The 16,726-nt window shown below is 42.6% G+C and overlaps 1 protein-coding gene across 2 annotated transcripts in view; it reads right to left on the bottom strand.

The window, feature by feature from the left end:
- Nucleotides 1–16,726, bottom strand: part of TTYH3 (tweety family member 3) — a 184,521-nt gene that overhangs the window by 86,839 nt on the left and 80,956 nt on the right. The window lies entirely within an intron of this gene.

Genomic DNA, 16,726 nt, shown 5'->3' with positions numbered 1-16,726 from the left:
CTAAACAAGGCCTTTCCTGATTATCCCCCACCCCCAACCAGGTGTTAACAACTTTCACCCTCTGGAAATTACTGTTTAGATTTTCTACTGATTTACTTAAAGCACATTTTACATAAAACAGAATGTAAACAGAAGGAGCCCCTGCATTGATGAGTGGTTTTTTGGTGGAGGTCCATCCCCCACCCCCATCCCATCTTCCAAGGTAATACATACACACCTCTAATAACTGTATTTCAGTATAATTGATTTCCTTTTGTGACCCAATGACCCAATTCTATTCTATATATTTTATTTTTTTTTGTTTGTTTTTTTGTTTTTTGTTTTGTTTTTTGCAGGCAATGGGGGTTAAGTGACTTGCCCAGGGTCACACAGCCAGCAAGTGTCAAGTGTCTGAGGCTGGATCCGAACTCAGGTACTCCTGAATTCAGAGCCAGTGCTTTAACGACTGCGCCATCTAGCTGCCCCAACTATTCTATATATTTTAAAAGCATTCTGGGAAGGGATCCATAGGCTTCACCAGACTAATGGGAGGTTTAAGAAGCCCTACTATAGAAACAAAATCCTTCAGAACCCAGAGTCAAGCCCATGCCACAGTCAAGCATTAAAGCAGGACTTCAGTGGAAGATAATGCAATCATCAATACCAATAATAATAAGTAATAGTCAACTACCAATAATAGTAATAATATATTTTTGTATTATTAATGTTATATTGAATAAGAACCACCAGCTTGCGTTTTCAAGGAGCATTTCAAAGAGCCTTCCTATCCATGACTTCATTTGAGTGTCACAACATGCCCAGAGATCCCCAGGGTAGGCTTAATCATGCCATTTGACATGGGAGAAAACAGAGGCCCAGAAAAGTGACCTGACTCACCAGGGAATCATGTAGTGAGCTACTAAATGGAACGAATCCTCTCTCCTGACTCCACGCTTAGGTCTTATACTTTGTACCACACCATCTGTCCCAGTGATTGGGATACACACCACCAACCCAAATGGGGTGGTGGTGGAGAGAAGAGAGCTAGTGACAGAGGAGACCAATCAAAAAATGTCAGACTGAGCCCAAACCCCTCCCTCATTTTTTTTTCCTAACCAGAACTGTGATTTCATTGGTAGAAGACAGGGAATTTGGGTGAAGAACTACCCTCTGTCAGTGCAGTTCAGCATCTCTCCCACTAATTGCAATCTTAAGCAAGTTGGCTGGGATACAGAGGTTACATGATTTGCCTTGGCTCTCATAGCTGGTATTCATCCAAGGTGGGGCTTGAACCTGGGTCTTCTTGATGTCAGAGGCCAGCTCTCTATTGCACCAAGCTGCTTCTTTCTTTCCCTCATTTTACAGAGGAGGAAACTGAAGGGAAGCCCAGAGCAGTGCTACAATAACTCTGATCCTCCACCTCTAACCAGAGCTTAGTGTCATCCCCCCCTACCCAGACTTTCAGAGACCCCAGGTTCACTTTGTTCTTTTCTTTTCTTTCTTTCTTTTTTTTTTTGGTGAGGCAATTGGGGTTAAGTGACTTGCCCAGGGTCACACAGCTAGTAAGTGTTAAGTGTCTGAGGCCGGATTTGAACTCAGGTCCTCCTGACTCCAGGGCCAGTGCTCTATCCACTGTGCCACCTAGCTGCCCCCCAGGTTCACTTTGTCTTGGCAGGAACCAGTCCACTAATGCCCATCGTCCTCGGAGCTTAACATGGTGCCTGGCATATAGCTGGCACTTATCCATTATAAGTACTTGGCCACTTAATTATAATTATACTTACATTGTAAGCATTTAAATACTTATCCATTCATTCATTCATAGAGGCAAAGTTCAATTCAATAAACATTTATTAAGTGATTACTATGTGCCTGCCCAAGGTCTTACAGCTAGCAACTGGCATGACTTGAACCTAAACTCAGTTGTGCTGAATTCATATCTGGACACCTACTATACCACTTTTCCTGAACAGGTCCTTAAAGCTTCCCGTGCCCTTTTCTTCACTTTCAAAGAAGTGTCTGATTTCCCCCTTTCTCTGTTACCCTTCTTCCTCCCCACCCCCATATTAACCTTCTTCGAGCACCTAAGTCCTTCCCCATCTCCCATGATCAGCTTGGGAACCATGCCTCCCTTCTACTCTCTTAAAGTGCCCTTGTTTTTCCCTATTCTCAGACATGAAGGGTAGTTCATCCCATGTGTTGGCATGGGGGACAGCCAACTCCTGCCAATGAGCAGCTGCTCATAGGAAGGCTGAGCAGCTGGGTCTGGGAGGATGGCTTGAAGCCCAACAGTGAGGGACCCTTTGCCTTTAGAAAGCCAGACCCTTCAGGAATCCCTGGAAAGCAGCAAGAGGCGTGACTTATTTCAAAGGCTCAGTTCCTCTGCCAGCTTCAAGGGAAGGCAGTCACTGTCCTGTTGTTAGCCAATTTCATTTCTCTTACAACTGGCCCTGAGGTGGGGAAGAAGAGGTGGGGGAACAGCCAGCCACTTTGGTGGTCCATCACCAGCTATTCAGAATCAGAACAAGTCCTACCTCTTCAAGTAGGTATGAGGGAGTAAAACCATACCCCCTTGCTCCCTTCCAACTCATTTCCCCATCTGCCTCCCCCATCACCATTCCCTTCTTTGACATTTCCCACTGATCTGTTCCTTCCTCTTTCTTTGGAATCAAAGCCCATTAGCTAAGAAGAAAACAGATTGATGGAGTTGTTTTTGTTCTGTTTGGTCCCACACATCACAACTGGAAAGACAGGTGGAAGATGCCAATTGAAAGATTCTGGTTCATGTAAGGAGAAACACACACACACACACACACACACACACACACACACACACACACACAAAACTTCCCCAAAAATTAAGTGGAACAGACTGCTGAAGGATGTAGCAAGTTCTCTATCCCTGAAGGCTGTTAATCAAAGGCTAGATGTTGTAAAAGAGAATTCTGTTAAAAGGTGGGTTTAAATGAGATGACCTTTGAGGTCCCCAAAAGAGGTTAAGAACCCTTGCACTAGAGGTACAGTGAGTTTCTCAACCAGCCTTTCCCCTTTTCAGTCTTCAAATTCAACATAAATTTAATTTATTGTTGTCATTTCAGATTGGGTCATGTCAAAGACACTGGAGTTGGTTTGCCATTTCCTCTGCAACTCATTTTACAGATGAGGAAACTAAGGCAAATAGGGTTAAGTGACTTGCCCTGGGTCACACAGCCAGTAAGTGTCTGAGGCCAGATTTAAACTCAAGATGAGTCTTCCTGACTCCATGTCCGGCACTCTATCCACTAGTGGTGCCACCTAGCTGCCCTAAGGAGGTATGGGAAAGGATTGTTGAAGAAGGTAAGACTTCAGTTAGAACTTGAAGGAAGCCAGGAGGCTGTGGTGATCAGGGAGAGAGTGCCAGACAACTGTGCTGGTGACAGAAAGAAGGGCAGTGGGAGACCCTGTCTCAAGAAGCTCACATTCTAATGGGGGACCAAACACAGGAACAATTATGTATATACAAGCTGTATACAGCACAAATTGGAGAGAAATTCAAACTTCAAAGTGTCTTCTGTGTTGTTTTTTTTTTTTTGGCAGGCAATGGGGGTTAAGTGACTTGCCCAGGGGTCACACAGCTAGTAAGTGTCAAGTGTCTGAGGCCGATTTGAACTCAGGTCCTCCTGAATCCAGGGCCGGTGCTTTAACCACCGTGCCATGTAGCTGCCCCTGTTACAGGTAAATCTCAGAGCATGTTTTGGGCATTTCTTTCTCAAGCAAGACAATGCCTGAATTTAGATGAATGCTAAACCAATAAACCGTGTTTCTAGCAGTCTTGTACCTTTAAGACAGAGAAGAGTATTGGTATTTTTTTCTTTGACACATCCAAACCCATCCCTGAACAGAAATCCCCTCTACAACACCCCCAGTGAGCAAGTCAATCAACTTCTACTAGAAATGCTCTAGTGATGGAGCACGCCTGTCTTGCAGTAGTCCATTCTGTTTTTGGTCCACTCTAATTGTTGGGAACTGGGGGACAGCTAGGTAATACAGGGGATAGAGTGCCAGGCCTGGATTAAAAAAGACTCATCTTCCTGAGTTCAAATACTTACTAGCTGTGTGACCCTGGGCAAGTCACTTCACCTTGTTGGCCTCAGTTTCCTCATCTATAAAATGAGCAGGAGAAGGAAATGGCAAACCATTCCAGTATCTTTGCCAAGAAAACCCCAAATGGGTCACGAAGAGTCATATATGACTGAAAAACAATTGAACGATTGTTGAGAAATATTTTCCTACGTGGAGCCAAAAATCTGCTTCTCTCCATCTCCACCCATTTCTCCCAGTTCTGTTTTCTGGGGCCAAGAAGAGTAAGTGTAATCTCTCTTGCATTTGAAAATTCTTCAGATATTTAAAGAAAGCTATCATGTAAAAAAAAAGCCATCATGTTCCCCCCTCTCCCCAGTCTTCTCTTTTCCAAGCTAACTCCCTAGTTCTCTTAACCAATCCTCATATGGCCTGGTTTAAAATCCCTTCGCTATCTTAGTTACAACTCTGGAATGACTGCTTTTTCTCAATATCTTTCCTAAAATGTGGTACCCATAATGTACAATATGCCAGCTCTTTAAATGAAGTCAAGACCTAAAAAGGGCAGCCAAGGACAGAAAACAACTTCTGACCCCCCCACCTCCCCCACACACACTCAGGATCAGATCTGTAGTAGCTAGCTATAGTGACTGTGAGAACAGGAGTCTAGTGAGACCAAAAAAAAATTTTGATTTTATTTTCTGCCAACTTCACAAATTCCAGTCGAGAGCCAGGAGGAGTAGTAAGTAGAAAACTGATCAGAGATAGCCCAGGAAATGTGAAGCATAGCCAAGAAGAGAGTCTGTTAAAGAATAATCAAAAGGTCTTCTTGCTTTAAAGCTTAAAATGAACTCTATTCCCTGCTTGGGATGCACCAAATTTCTACTGTCCAGATGACTCCCTGAAACCATTCAGGAATGGACCTAAGTTTGGTCCCCCAGACAATTAACAATTCCCAGCTGTGCTACCTTGGCCCTTCTCTCCTCAGCCCTTATCCTCCCAACCCTTGTCCTCATATTCCCTTGATTGTTGGGGGATAGGGTTGGGGAAGAGGAGAGTTCAGAGTAAGGAGACTCAGACTAAGTAATGGCTGAGAGAAAATCATCAGTATCGGACTTCAGACCCCAGGCTACAGCAGTCACACTGTTCAGACTCATGTCAGTGATCTGGAAACTAATCACCATTTTTAGTTTTGGAGATATGGATCCAACTAGGTCATTAATGGGGATTTACGGTGGCGAGAGCCAAAAGAATACTTTTTAGTACCTGGGGCCTTAGATTTTTCTGGTCATTCGATTGTTCTTTTTTAAAAAAATTATCATCCATTTATTTACTTATTTATTTGTTTATTTGTTCATTCATTCATTAATTCATTTTGTGGGGCAATGAGGGTTAAGTGACTTGCCCAGGGTCACATAGCTAGTGTCAAGTGTCTGAGGCTGAATTTGAACTCAGGTCCTCCTGAATCCCGGGCGGGTGCTTTATCCACTGTGCCACCTAGCTGCCCCCCATTCAATTGTTCTAAAGGATCATTTGCCTCACCATTCTCAAACACACATTTACACACACACACACACACACACACACACACACACACACACACACACACACACACACGCTTCCACAGAACTTTTCCTTGAGGGAAATGAAACCATTATTGTGGCAACATTGTTAAATAACCCTCAGAACTGAAGGTTTTTAGGTAAAACTCAAATCTACAGTAGGAAATACTATGGCATGCTTCTCTTTGGGTGGTGGGACATTTGGGGCCTCAGTCTGGCCACACCCAAAGGGTCCTTGGGTTCAATGACCCAAAGATGGAACTCTGAATCACAAGGGCCACATAGAGAGAGCCAGGTCAGGAAACTAGACATGAGAACTGAAACACATTGTTCCACCGGGGAGGAGGGGAAAAGATTACTAAAGAGTTCATATTTCCTCTTGGGCAGAAACCTTGAGAATGAGCTGCCTTTCTACCAATATATCTAATTTAAGTAATACTTTCCCCAAAAGAAAACCACAACCTTTTAACCTTCTTCTTGCTCTCAGCTACAGGCCTAACTGGGCTACAAGAAAATACTCAAACATCAGGTAAAAGATGGGGAGATAGAGAAGACTTACATAAAATAACAGAAATAAAGACCGGACCTATGATTTCATTAGCAGAGGGAACTCACAGGTGTGAGTTCCTCTCTATCAATGTAGGTCAGCAATTTCTCTGAAACTTATAGTCTTAGACAGTTGCCTACAGCAATGTTAAGTAACGTACCCAGAGTCCCATGGGCTACAAGCACTTGAACTCAGATTTCTTCCTGGCTTTGAGGCTAACTCTTTAACCATTATACCATCCTGCCTCTCAGTAGGAACTTTTTCCAAATAAAAGTAACAGAACATTTTGCTTTTCTTAGTGTTTTCCTCCCATGGTGTTGAGTACAGCCATGTAAGAAAAAGGTTTATGCTGTATAGAGTCCTAAGGACTGGAAGAGAATTTAATGAGCTACTGATAAGCTGACACATCTCAGTTTAAGTAGTTAAGTCAGACTTTAATCATCCATTTGGTTTTTGGTTTTTTGGGGGGTTTTTTTGTTTGTTTTTTGTTTTGGTTTGGTTTTTTAGTGAGGCAAATGGGGTTAAGTGACTTGCCCAGGGTCACACAGCTAGTAAGTGTTAAGTGTCTGAGGCCAGATTTGAACTCAGGTAATCCTGACTCCAGGGCCGATGCTTTATCCACTGCACCACCTAGCTGCCCCTGTGTGTTGTTGTTGTTGTTTTTTGGTAAAGTTATTTAAGTTTGTGATGTAATGAAAAAAGAGGAAAAGAGATACCACATCCTCAGGGTAAAGAATAATGCAAATAAGATTTCAAGTCAATACTTAGCAAAGCCTTGGACTTATACTGGGGATCTCACCTGAGGTGAGTCCAGGTGACTCAGAAGGGAATCAAAAAAGTAAAATTGGCATCAGTCGGACTTAGCAGCTTTTTAGTAGCTGTTCCTCCTCCAGTGCAGGTCAATGTAATGTCATTTCAACAGTTCTGAATCTTCCTCTGAAATCACTATGCTTTTGCCAGATGTTGGGAGTGGCCTCAAGGAAAGGAGAAGTTTTGGCCTAATACAATGAATGACCAGATTTAAAATCTGAATGTGTGCAATTCAGCAAAGCACAGGATTCCCCATATCAAAGACCTTCCCATGAGAAACTGGCATATTTCTTTCTCACCAACCACACATACAGAAGTGGGAGAACTGGATATCTAGAATCATATGGTACTGCTGTCTATTGTACCTTCAGTTCTCAGAGAGTTTCCCATGAGGCACTGCATACTGGATGCTCACCTTTGCCCTGAAGCCACTCAGGACTGAAATCAAAGTGGAAGCTGGATGACCCATAGTTTGGTTCCCTAGACTATTAACAATTCCCCACTGTGCTGCCTGTATTTCCTGCTGTGTTCAGTGAAAGAGGGCCAATGCTTGGTGACACTGGAGAACTGAGACAAAACTAAGGAAGATCCCAATAAAAAAGTGACTGTGGACGAAGCAGTGAAAACCAAGGCTAAGCCATCCACCCAGATTCTACCTCTTAACTCTAACCCATCACTGTCCATGAGAGATATAGTTTCTCTGAATTCATTTCTGGTCACTGGAGAACCTCACTAGGCTTTCCTCTTTGAAGACTATATAGAAAAGACACAAATAAACTTGTCAATGTCATGGAAACATCCCAAATAGATTATACTTCTCATAACCAGCAGAACTGTCCTGTTTTCAATACCAGGGAAAATAAGGTTTATAATTTCATTGGCATGCCTACTCATGCCACAGATGCAGACAGTCATCCCCTGGGTCTTTAATAAATGGCTCTTCATGTGTGGCTATGGCCAAAGATTAGTCACTTGGTGGCCAACTTTCTAGTGATAATCTTCTTTGCATTAACTGTATTCTGAAGAACATTCAGATGACAGACACTGGGTCTCCAGCCAATTGTCTTTCCTTCTCACATTTTATATGTATTTCTGCCCCAACCACCAGCCTATATTACCCATTTGTGATATCTTTTCCCCTTTGAATGTGTCCTTGATGTTCATTTTAACTTGATTTAACCTATATTCAAAATGGCATACTTGCAACCTTGGGGAGGGTAGAGAAGGAGGGAGGGAATGAGAGAGTGAAAAAAATAAATAATAATTCAATATGACAGGGGACGGGATAGTCAGTATGATTTGTCCTAGTGCTCTTCACTGACTTAGGGATGAGACTTGGTACCAAGGGGAAGGGGAAAAGGTGCATTTCTATAGCACCTACTACCCGCCAACCTAAGAACTTTACATATATCATCTCATTTGATCCTCATAACAAGTCGGCAAAGGAGATGCTGTTATCATCTCCATTATTGTTTTTGTTCAATTGTTTCAGATGTGCCTGACTCTTTGTGACCCCATTTGTGGTTTTCTTGGCCATTTCTTTCTCCTGCTCATTTTATAGATGAGGAAACTGAGGCTAACAAGGTGAAGTGACTTGCCCAGGGTCACATTTAGATGTGATTCTCAGAGAACCTAAAAATCATGTTTATGTATACAAATATATGCACCCAATCTGTACTCATAAATGACTTTTATTTCTTTTGTATAAATTTTGGGTTCACTAATCTTTGTTCATGTTGTAAGCTCCTTGAGAGCAGGAATTATTTCATTTTTGTTTTTATATTCCTAAACACATTGTTGGTGTTGTATATATGCTTGCTGATGGTCACTGACACAACTAATTTATGACACAGTTTAACAATGACAGAACAATTTCTTAACAACCAACCTGTGAGATGGGCATGCTTTATTATTATCATCTCCATTTTACAAGAAAAAAGTGAGACTTCAGAGGGGTTAAGTGACTTGCCCAATGTCACACATCAAGTGAATAAATCAAAGAGCTGGGAGTCCCATATAGCTAAGGTAGGGTCTTAACTATACTACACCATCATTCAAAGTTCTACTACTCTCCATCTAATGGACAAGAGTTCTCCCACCCTTAAAGAGGTATCTAGGTCCTATGTTCTTTGTCTAGACTTCAGTGTACATCTAGTTTAATACTCTAGCCCACCACGGTGATGAAAAGAAAGAGTCTTTCAGCAATCCTCCCATCCCCCACTTTTTTTCCTTGTGGTTCTCTTTCTTTCTCTTAACTCAGCTTCCACTGACAGGTCCCAACAGACTAAATCTTTATTAAATGAGGCTTAGCACAAAACTGGCAGCTTGTCAAATGGGCAGTCTCGGTGAAAAGGCAGATTTTCCTTCCTGGGGCTTTGCAAGTTCCTGTTCATGGTTTTAACCCAATGGAGGCTCTCCCAGATACACAACTCTTCCATTTTGGATCTCCCCCCAAGATGCTCTGGCCACATGGAGTCCAGGGGGTGATGGAGGACTGCCACATGGCCTAGAAAACCAGGTCATACTTCCAGACTCCTCTCTTCAGCCCTTCTGCAGGGTCAGTCAGGAGTGTTTCCAAGAGGACAAATGCGAAGAAAGGAGCTTCTGGCACAGCTCAAAAGCAGCATCATATGGTGGAAGGTAACCTGAGTAAGTCCCTTAGCCTCTGTTTGCCTCAGTTTCTTCATCTGTAAAATGAGCTGGAGAAGGAAATGTTAAATCACTCCAGTATCTTTGCCAAGAAAACCCAAATGGGGTCATGAAGGGTTGGACACAACTGAAATGAGTAACAACAACAACAACAACAACAACAAAACAGCAATACTGCATTATATTCTAGTCAAGCAAGCCACATCTGGAGTGTATTTTGTTCATTTCTTGGTGCCACATTTTAAGGAGATTTGATAAGCTTGAAAGCATGCGGAGGAGAGCAACCATGCTGGTGAGGGACTTGGAGACTAAACCACTCAAAGATTAGATGAAAGAATTGAGATTGAGGTAATTTAACCTGGAGATAACTGAAACAACTCAACAACAAGAGACGCACACACACACACAAATGCATATGGCCCCAACATGCTGTGTGACTTGCTTTAGGCAAGTCATAAAATCAGAATTAGAAGAGACCTTCCAAATTCACTGAGTCCAGCCAAGTTCACTTTTCTGGGCCTGAGTATGAATCAGCCTCCCCAGCTATAAAATCAGAGTTATCCAAGATGATCTTGAAGGTCTCCTCTAGCTCTAAAATGGCACACACATGGCTCTTACACGATCTCTTCTTTATCCCACCCCAAATCTGGAGGCTTTTCCAGTCATTCTGACATTGACAAGGTCACCAATCCCCCACACTCTCATAGGACCTGGAACCTGACAGAATCTCAGAAATCAATGCCTCCAACCTCCCATTTTACAGAGGATGAAACAGGTGTAGAGAAAGGAAATGGCTTGTCTAAAATTCACAGAGGCAGCAAGTCACTGACAGAGAACTCAAATCCAGGTTGGACTCCAATTTCAGCACTTCTTTCTCCAAACCATGTTGCTATGAGTGGAACTGGATGGACTTCGAGGTGAATTTCTGTAATTCTGTGAAATTCTGGCCAAGGACTGACACTTGGTAATAACTTCCTGGAAAAAGCTAATTTGATTGTCTCTTTGAGGAATTCATAAATGAACCAACCTAAAGTTAGACCCTTAAGAAATCAGGGGACACGGGCAGCTAGATGGCGCAGTGGATAGAGCACCGGCCCTGGAGTCAGGAGGACCTGAGTTCAAATCCGGCCTCAGACACTTAACACTTACTAGCTGTGTGACCCTGGGCAAGTCACTTAACCCCAATTGCCTCACTAAAAAAAAAAGAAAGAAAAGAAATCAGGGGACACAGCTAATCTCAATGCTTTCTGTCTATGGACCTTAAATTTGAATGCAAGGTAGGTCAGGCCAGGAGATATTCTTTATCTTCCTCCATCGTTACCCTCTGTCCCAAGTGAGTTTTCTGATCCCACCCCTCTCTCTCTATGAGACTAAACTCATGTTCCCTGGCTCATTTTGGACTGCTTAGTATGAAACTAAGCTTTCTCTGTTACAGATTTGTTTATTATTGATACAGTTTTTTTCTTCTCTCCCCTTCTGTTGTCTCCCAGTGAGTTATTTAAACTCCAGCTTAGAAACTATGAAATTCCTTCTACCAAGAATCCCACATCCCTTGTATTTCATATGAGCTTTATTTATAATCCCAGCGACGGCTAGCATTACCATCAGGATAATATCTAATAAATAAATTTGTGATTAATGAGACAAGCTATAATAGGGCACTTGTCTGGCAGGAATCCCAAATTAGGAGATGAGGGCTCAGTCACTCAAATGGGGAGGCAGAACAATGATGGGAATAGAGGGTTGCTGGAGAAGGGGTTGGGATGAACAAAAATGGCTAACAACACCTCCCCTTCCATTTCCTTCCCCCCTCCCCTTCTGACTCATTTTCCTCCCCTGATCAAGGCCAGAACCGATGTCCAAAGACTAGTTTCACAGGCCACACACACACACATAGCTCTTTGTTGGAAACAGGATTGGATCTGGCAGCTACCCAGCCTTGTGAGATTCTAACTTAACAGACTGTATGAGAGAAAGGGAGGGAGAGGCGCCCCAGGCCTCAAGAGACAGCAACAAAGAGGGGATAGAAACTAAAGCTGTCATTCTTTCCAGGATTGGCATCCCCTGGTATTCAACAGTAAAGTCCCAGAGTTCATTTTGTCCTTGAGCAGGAAGAGGTATGAGCCCAGGGTTATGGTCCTGTTTGGCCTCTATGTCAGGAGGCAAGGTCAGGGTGTGAGGGTACCTACACACAGGATACAAAGGCCAGGGAACTGCTTTAACTCCCTGAAGCACATAACGAGTAGCTAAAGCACTCTAAGACTTGGAAGGAACATCCCCAAGTCTCCTGTGCTGTTCCTGCCTCTGTTAATGTGAGTGCTCACAATGAAATGAGTCAGAATCATAGAATCTCCAAAGGGCTCTCAGAAGCCGTCTAGTCCAGAACGAATCAGGAATGCATCTTGTGTATTTTTTTTGAGGCAATTAGGGTTAAGCGATTTGCCCAGGGTCCCTGAGCCTTGTATATTTAGAGAATAGTCGGTGTGGCATAGTGACTGGGTTCAAATCTCCCCTCTGATACATATCCCAGGGAAAGCTGGTCAACACTGCAAATCCCTAACAGTATAAGTTGCAGAGAAGGTGCCATTTACCAGCTACGTTGGTAGAAGGACTTCCCTTACTTGGGATTTCCTTGTTCCAATGAAAGTATTGGGGGGCAGCTAGGTGGCGCAGTGGACAGAGCACTGGCCCTGGAGTCAGGAGTACCTGAGTTCAAATCCGGCCTCAGACACTTAACACTTATTAGCTGTGTGACACTGGGCAAGTCACTTAACCCCAATTGCCTCACAAAACAAAAAAAAACAAACAAAACAAACAAACAAACAAAAAAGAAAGTATTGGGCTCAGTCCCTCTCCTTCTACCTTAATGAGAAGTTGTATCCGGGAGGAACAAAAGATTTGGAGAGGGAGGTAGTAGGGTGATTCATATGTGTCCCTTCATTGTAATCATCCTTCCCTGGTGGGGCTAGAATTTCTATCTCCCAACAGGCTAAGGTAGACAAGCTGAAAGTGGTACAAACAGAGATGATATTGTGCCCTTTCTCCTCATTCCACCTTCATGCAGTTGGGTAACTTGAATAAAACACACAGCCTGATGCCATGGCTCTGATCAGCTGAGACTACGTGGGGGCAGGGGTGCCTCCATCCTGTGGTTCGAAAAGCAATCAATAAGTATTTATTAAGCAGCTACTATGTGCCTAGCAACATACTATGTGATATAAATTTCCACTTCCTCCCCCCAAAAGAAATCCTTACTCTCAAGGAATTTACATGCTAATACCTTCTATAAGGTATTTATTTGTTTAAGCACTCACACATTGGTCTTTGGATTTAATTTTTGTACTTTTTTATGCTTCTTTCTTTCCTCTCACTTTTTTATAATTGCATTTTCTTTTCTGTTTCAGTTGGCAAGCCTTTATTTTTCTCCATCTCATCATCCTCCCCTCCAGTGAAAAAAGTAAAATAAAAACTCTTCTAACAAACATGCATAGTCAGGGCAGCTAGGTGGTGCAGTGGATAAAGCACCAGCCCTGGATTCAGGAGGACCTGAGTTCAAATGTGACCTCAGACACTTGACACTTACTAGCTGTGTGACCCTGGGCAAGTCACTTAACCCTCATTGCTCTGCAAAAACCCAAACAAAACAAAACAAAAGACATGCATAGTCAAGCAAAATGAATTCCCATCTCAGCCACATCCAGAATTATGTCTCATTCTGCACCCTGAGTCCATCACTTCTCTGTCATAAAGTAAGTAGCATTCTTCGTCATTGGATCTCTGGCATCATGGGTAATTGCCATACCAATCAGAGTTCTTAAGTCTTTCAAAATTGTGCACCTTTGCAGTTGTAGTATAAACTTTCTTGAAAGGCAGGGCAGATGGGGTGTTGGGTCACAGGACACTCTTCCAAACTCAATCTGCCTTTACCTCCAAGTTTGGGGGTAAAGCTGAAAATTCAAAGAATTTCTGAACATTAGGGACAAGAGGACATTCGTGATGAGAGGCCTGGATGACGATCACATGAGGGTTTGATGATGGGTGAGGGGAGGGAGGGAGACAAAGACAACAGGAAGCAAAGAGGATGGGCAACCAGCCAACTAACTATTGGTAAAAGAATCGAGAAGCATGTTCTTTTCCCTCCAGCTGAGACAACCTGATATAAGGGGAGAAATAGTTCTATTGAATGGGACAGCCAGAGGCATTGAACACAAACCCTTTAGCTTCCCTCTATGCAATTGTACAACAGGATTTCCTGACCGGGGAAGAGCCTGTCTTCTGGACAGGATGCAAAGGGATGTGCTTATTTCTGAAATCGCTTAAGAAAGAGAAGCTGCTCACTGACTCCAGCTCCCAAGAGGCTGTTTTCCCTCTCCCCTGTGAGTTGAGCTAGGTCAGCCTCTCCCCATAGTGTATGAAATCAGAGGCAAACAGAAAGACAGCTAGAGAATGAGATATTCCACTACTTAAAGGTGATCCAAAGGAGACTGATAGACACTTTGAGGAAATGTTGCAGCTAGGTAGCACAGAAGATGGAATACTGGCCTTGTCCTTAGGAAGACCTGAGTTCAAATCCCTCCTCAGATACTAGCTGTATAATCCTAATCATGTCATTTAATCTTTCTTTTCTTCAGTTTCCTCAACTGGAAAATGGAGGTAATAACAGCACTTGCCTCACAGTGTTCAAAGGGCCATACGTAAAGTGCTTTACAAACCTTAAAACATTATATAAATATTAGCTATTTTTATCATTACTATTAGATTTCTGAACTTGGAATCAGGAAGACCTGGATTTGAACTACCTCAGGTGTTTACTAGCTATATTGACCTCAGCAAGTCACTCAACATCTGTGAGCCTCAGTTTCCTCATCTGTAAAATAAGAGTTGTACTCAATAGCCCTAACAGTTCTGTCCAGCTTGGATTTTATAAATCCTATAAATGAGGGAGAGAAGATGAAAATTTCTTTTATTTTCTTTATATTTTCAAATTAACAAAATCTATTTTTTCTTTCTCCCTTCCTCACTCCCATTAGGAAAAAAAAAACAAAAATTCTTGTAACAAATATGCATAGTCAAAAACAAAATAAATTCCCACACTGTTAATATCAAAATACATACACATATATGTTTATATGCACATAACATGTATATGGTGTATATAGATGGATGTGTATGTGTGTATCTCATTCTATACCCTGAGTCTATGACCTCTGTGGCATAAGGTGGGCAGCATGTGCCATCACGTAGTCCTCTAGAATAAAGGTTATTGTATTAACCCATGTTTCTTATGTTTTTCAGAGGTATTTGTCTTTGCAATGTTTTGCTGATGTATAAATAGTTCTTAGTTCTGCTTACTTCACCCAATATCACCTTGTACAAATTTTGTTGTTTTGAGTAGAGTTTTCTGAGATATCAGGGTCAAAGGAGTGAATTGGAGCCAGAAAAAAATTTCTGGGGTTATCTAGCCCAGGCTTTTAAAACACATAGGGGGTCAAGTAACTGAATGGAAGGTGGAGTGGTCAATGAAGCGTTGGAACATCAAAACATGAGCACTTTGCACTGGCGAATGCCAGCATGGGGGTCGTGTTAAAAATTCCCAAGTGAAAATGGGTCCACCAATGGAAAAAGTTTAAGAAAGCCCTGATCTTGGAGCAAGCTAGGTGGCACAGTGGATAGATGCACCGGCCCTTGGAGTCAGGAGGACCTGAGTTCAAATCCGGCTCAGACACTTGACACTTGGTCCTAGCTGTGTGACCCTGGGCAAGTCACTTAACCCCAACTGCTGAAAGAAAAGTAGAAGGAGGAGAAGCCCTGATCTAGCCCAATGACCTAATTTTACAAATGGAGAAATTGAGTCCTAAAAAGATTAAGTGACTCATCACTCAAATAATAAGAAGCAGTGGAAGCATTAGACTCCATCATTAGAACTCAAAATTCAGCATTCTTTCATCACAATCACATACTTGAGTTTTACTGGGTGTGCAGGGAGGTGAAGGACAGATCTGAGGGTGGACAAAAAAGGAATCGATCCCTCAATGTCCAGCTGAAGGCCCACTTTCCCCCACGAAGCCTTCTCTAATTACTGCAGCTCTAACTGAATACCTTCCTGGCTGCTGATAGCATCCTACCATGTATTTAGTGCTTGATTATGTCTTGTTTTGTTGTCCATTTCAGGTGAATGAATTTTGTCTCCCCAGATAGACTGCAAGTAGACCAGGGGTTCTCAACCTTTTTTGTGTCACAGACCCTTTTTGCTGACTGGCAAAGCTAGAGGATTCCTTTCTCAGAATAATGTTTTTAAATGCCTCCAAGAAACATACAGGATTCCAAAGGAAAGACATTAAATTGAAATAAAGATGTAATTTTTCCCCTCCAAGTTGATGATCCCCCTGAAATGTAGCTCAGGTTAAGAACCCCTTCTCCAGTGAGGACTTGTCTTATAAGTTCCTCACAGTGCCTAATAATAGTTGCTGATTTAGGCAACAGAAGTCACTAAATGAAGGGTTTTACTTTCTCATTCAGAGGGAAGAATTAGTGGAGAAATGTCCTGAATGCTGAATACATCTGTTTCTCCATAAGGCATTCATTCTTCACAAGTCAGGGTCATGGATGATAATGGGGCCAGGAGGAGGCCGCCACTGAGGAGCTGCTGTTGAAGGCTCTGCTTAAGAAATCAAACTGCTCAGGGGCCCAAGAAGAGGAGATTTGACCAACAAATGGTCAGAGCGGGGAAATCAAGCTCAGTCACAGCTGAGCAATGCCCTAGTGATCTTCAGGGGACCTGTTTAGGACTGAGCAGCCTCAATGGCTCTTTTCCCTCTGTCTATACTACCCTAGTCTACAACTGGAGATTCCAAAGCACAGTTACCCCGCTGGGGTACTTGGTGTAATGAAAAAAAACATCGATTTTGGATTCAGGAGGCATGGATTTGAGTCCCAGCTCTAATACTAGCAGAATGACCATGGATAAGTTACTTAACAGTGGTAAGCATTGTTTTTCCAATTTATAAAAGGAGGATTCTACTAGACATAGTATCAATCAATGATCATTTATTTATTAGGCACCTACTAAATTCTAGGTGAGATAGGTAGGTGACAAAGTAGATAGACTGCCAAGTCTGGA

The sequence above is a fragment of the Dromiciops gliroides genome, chromosome 1, assembly GCF_019393635.1.
Source record: "Dromiciops gliroides isolate mDroGli1 chromosome 1, mDroGli1.pri, whole genome shotgun sequence".
Classification (NCBI taxonomy): Eukaryota; Metazoa; Chordata; class Mammalia; order Microbiotheria; family Microbiotheriidae; genus Dromiciops; species Dromiciops gliroides.
This window is presented reverse-complemented; position numbering and strand designations above follow the sequence as displayed.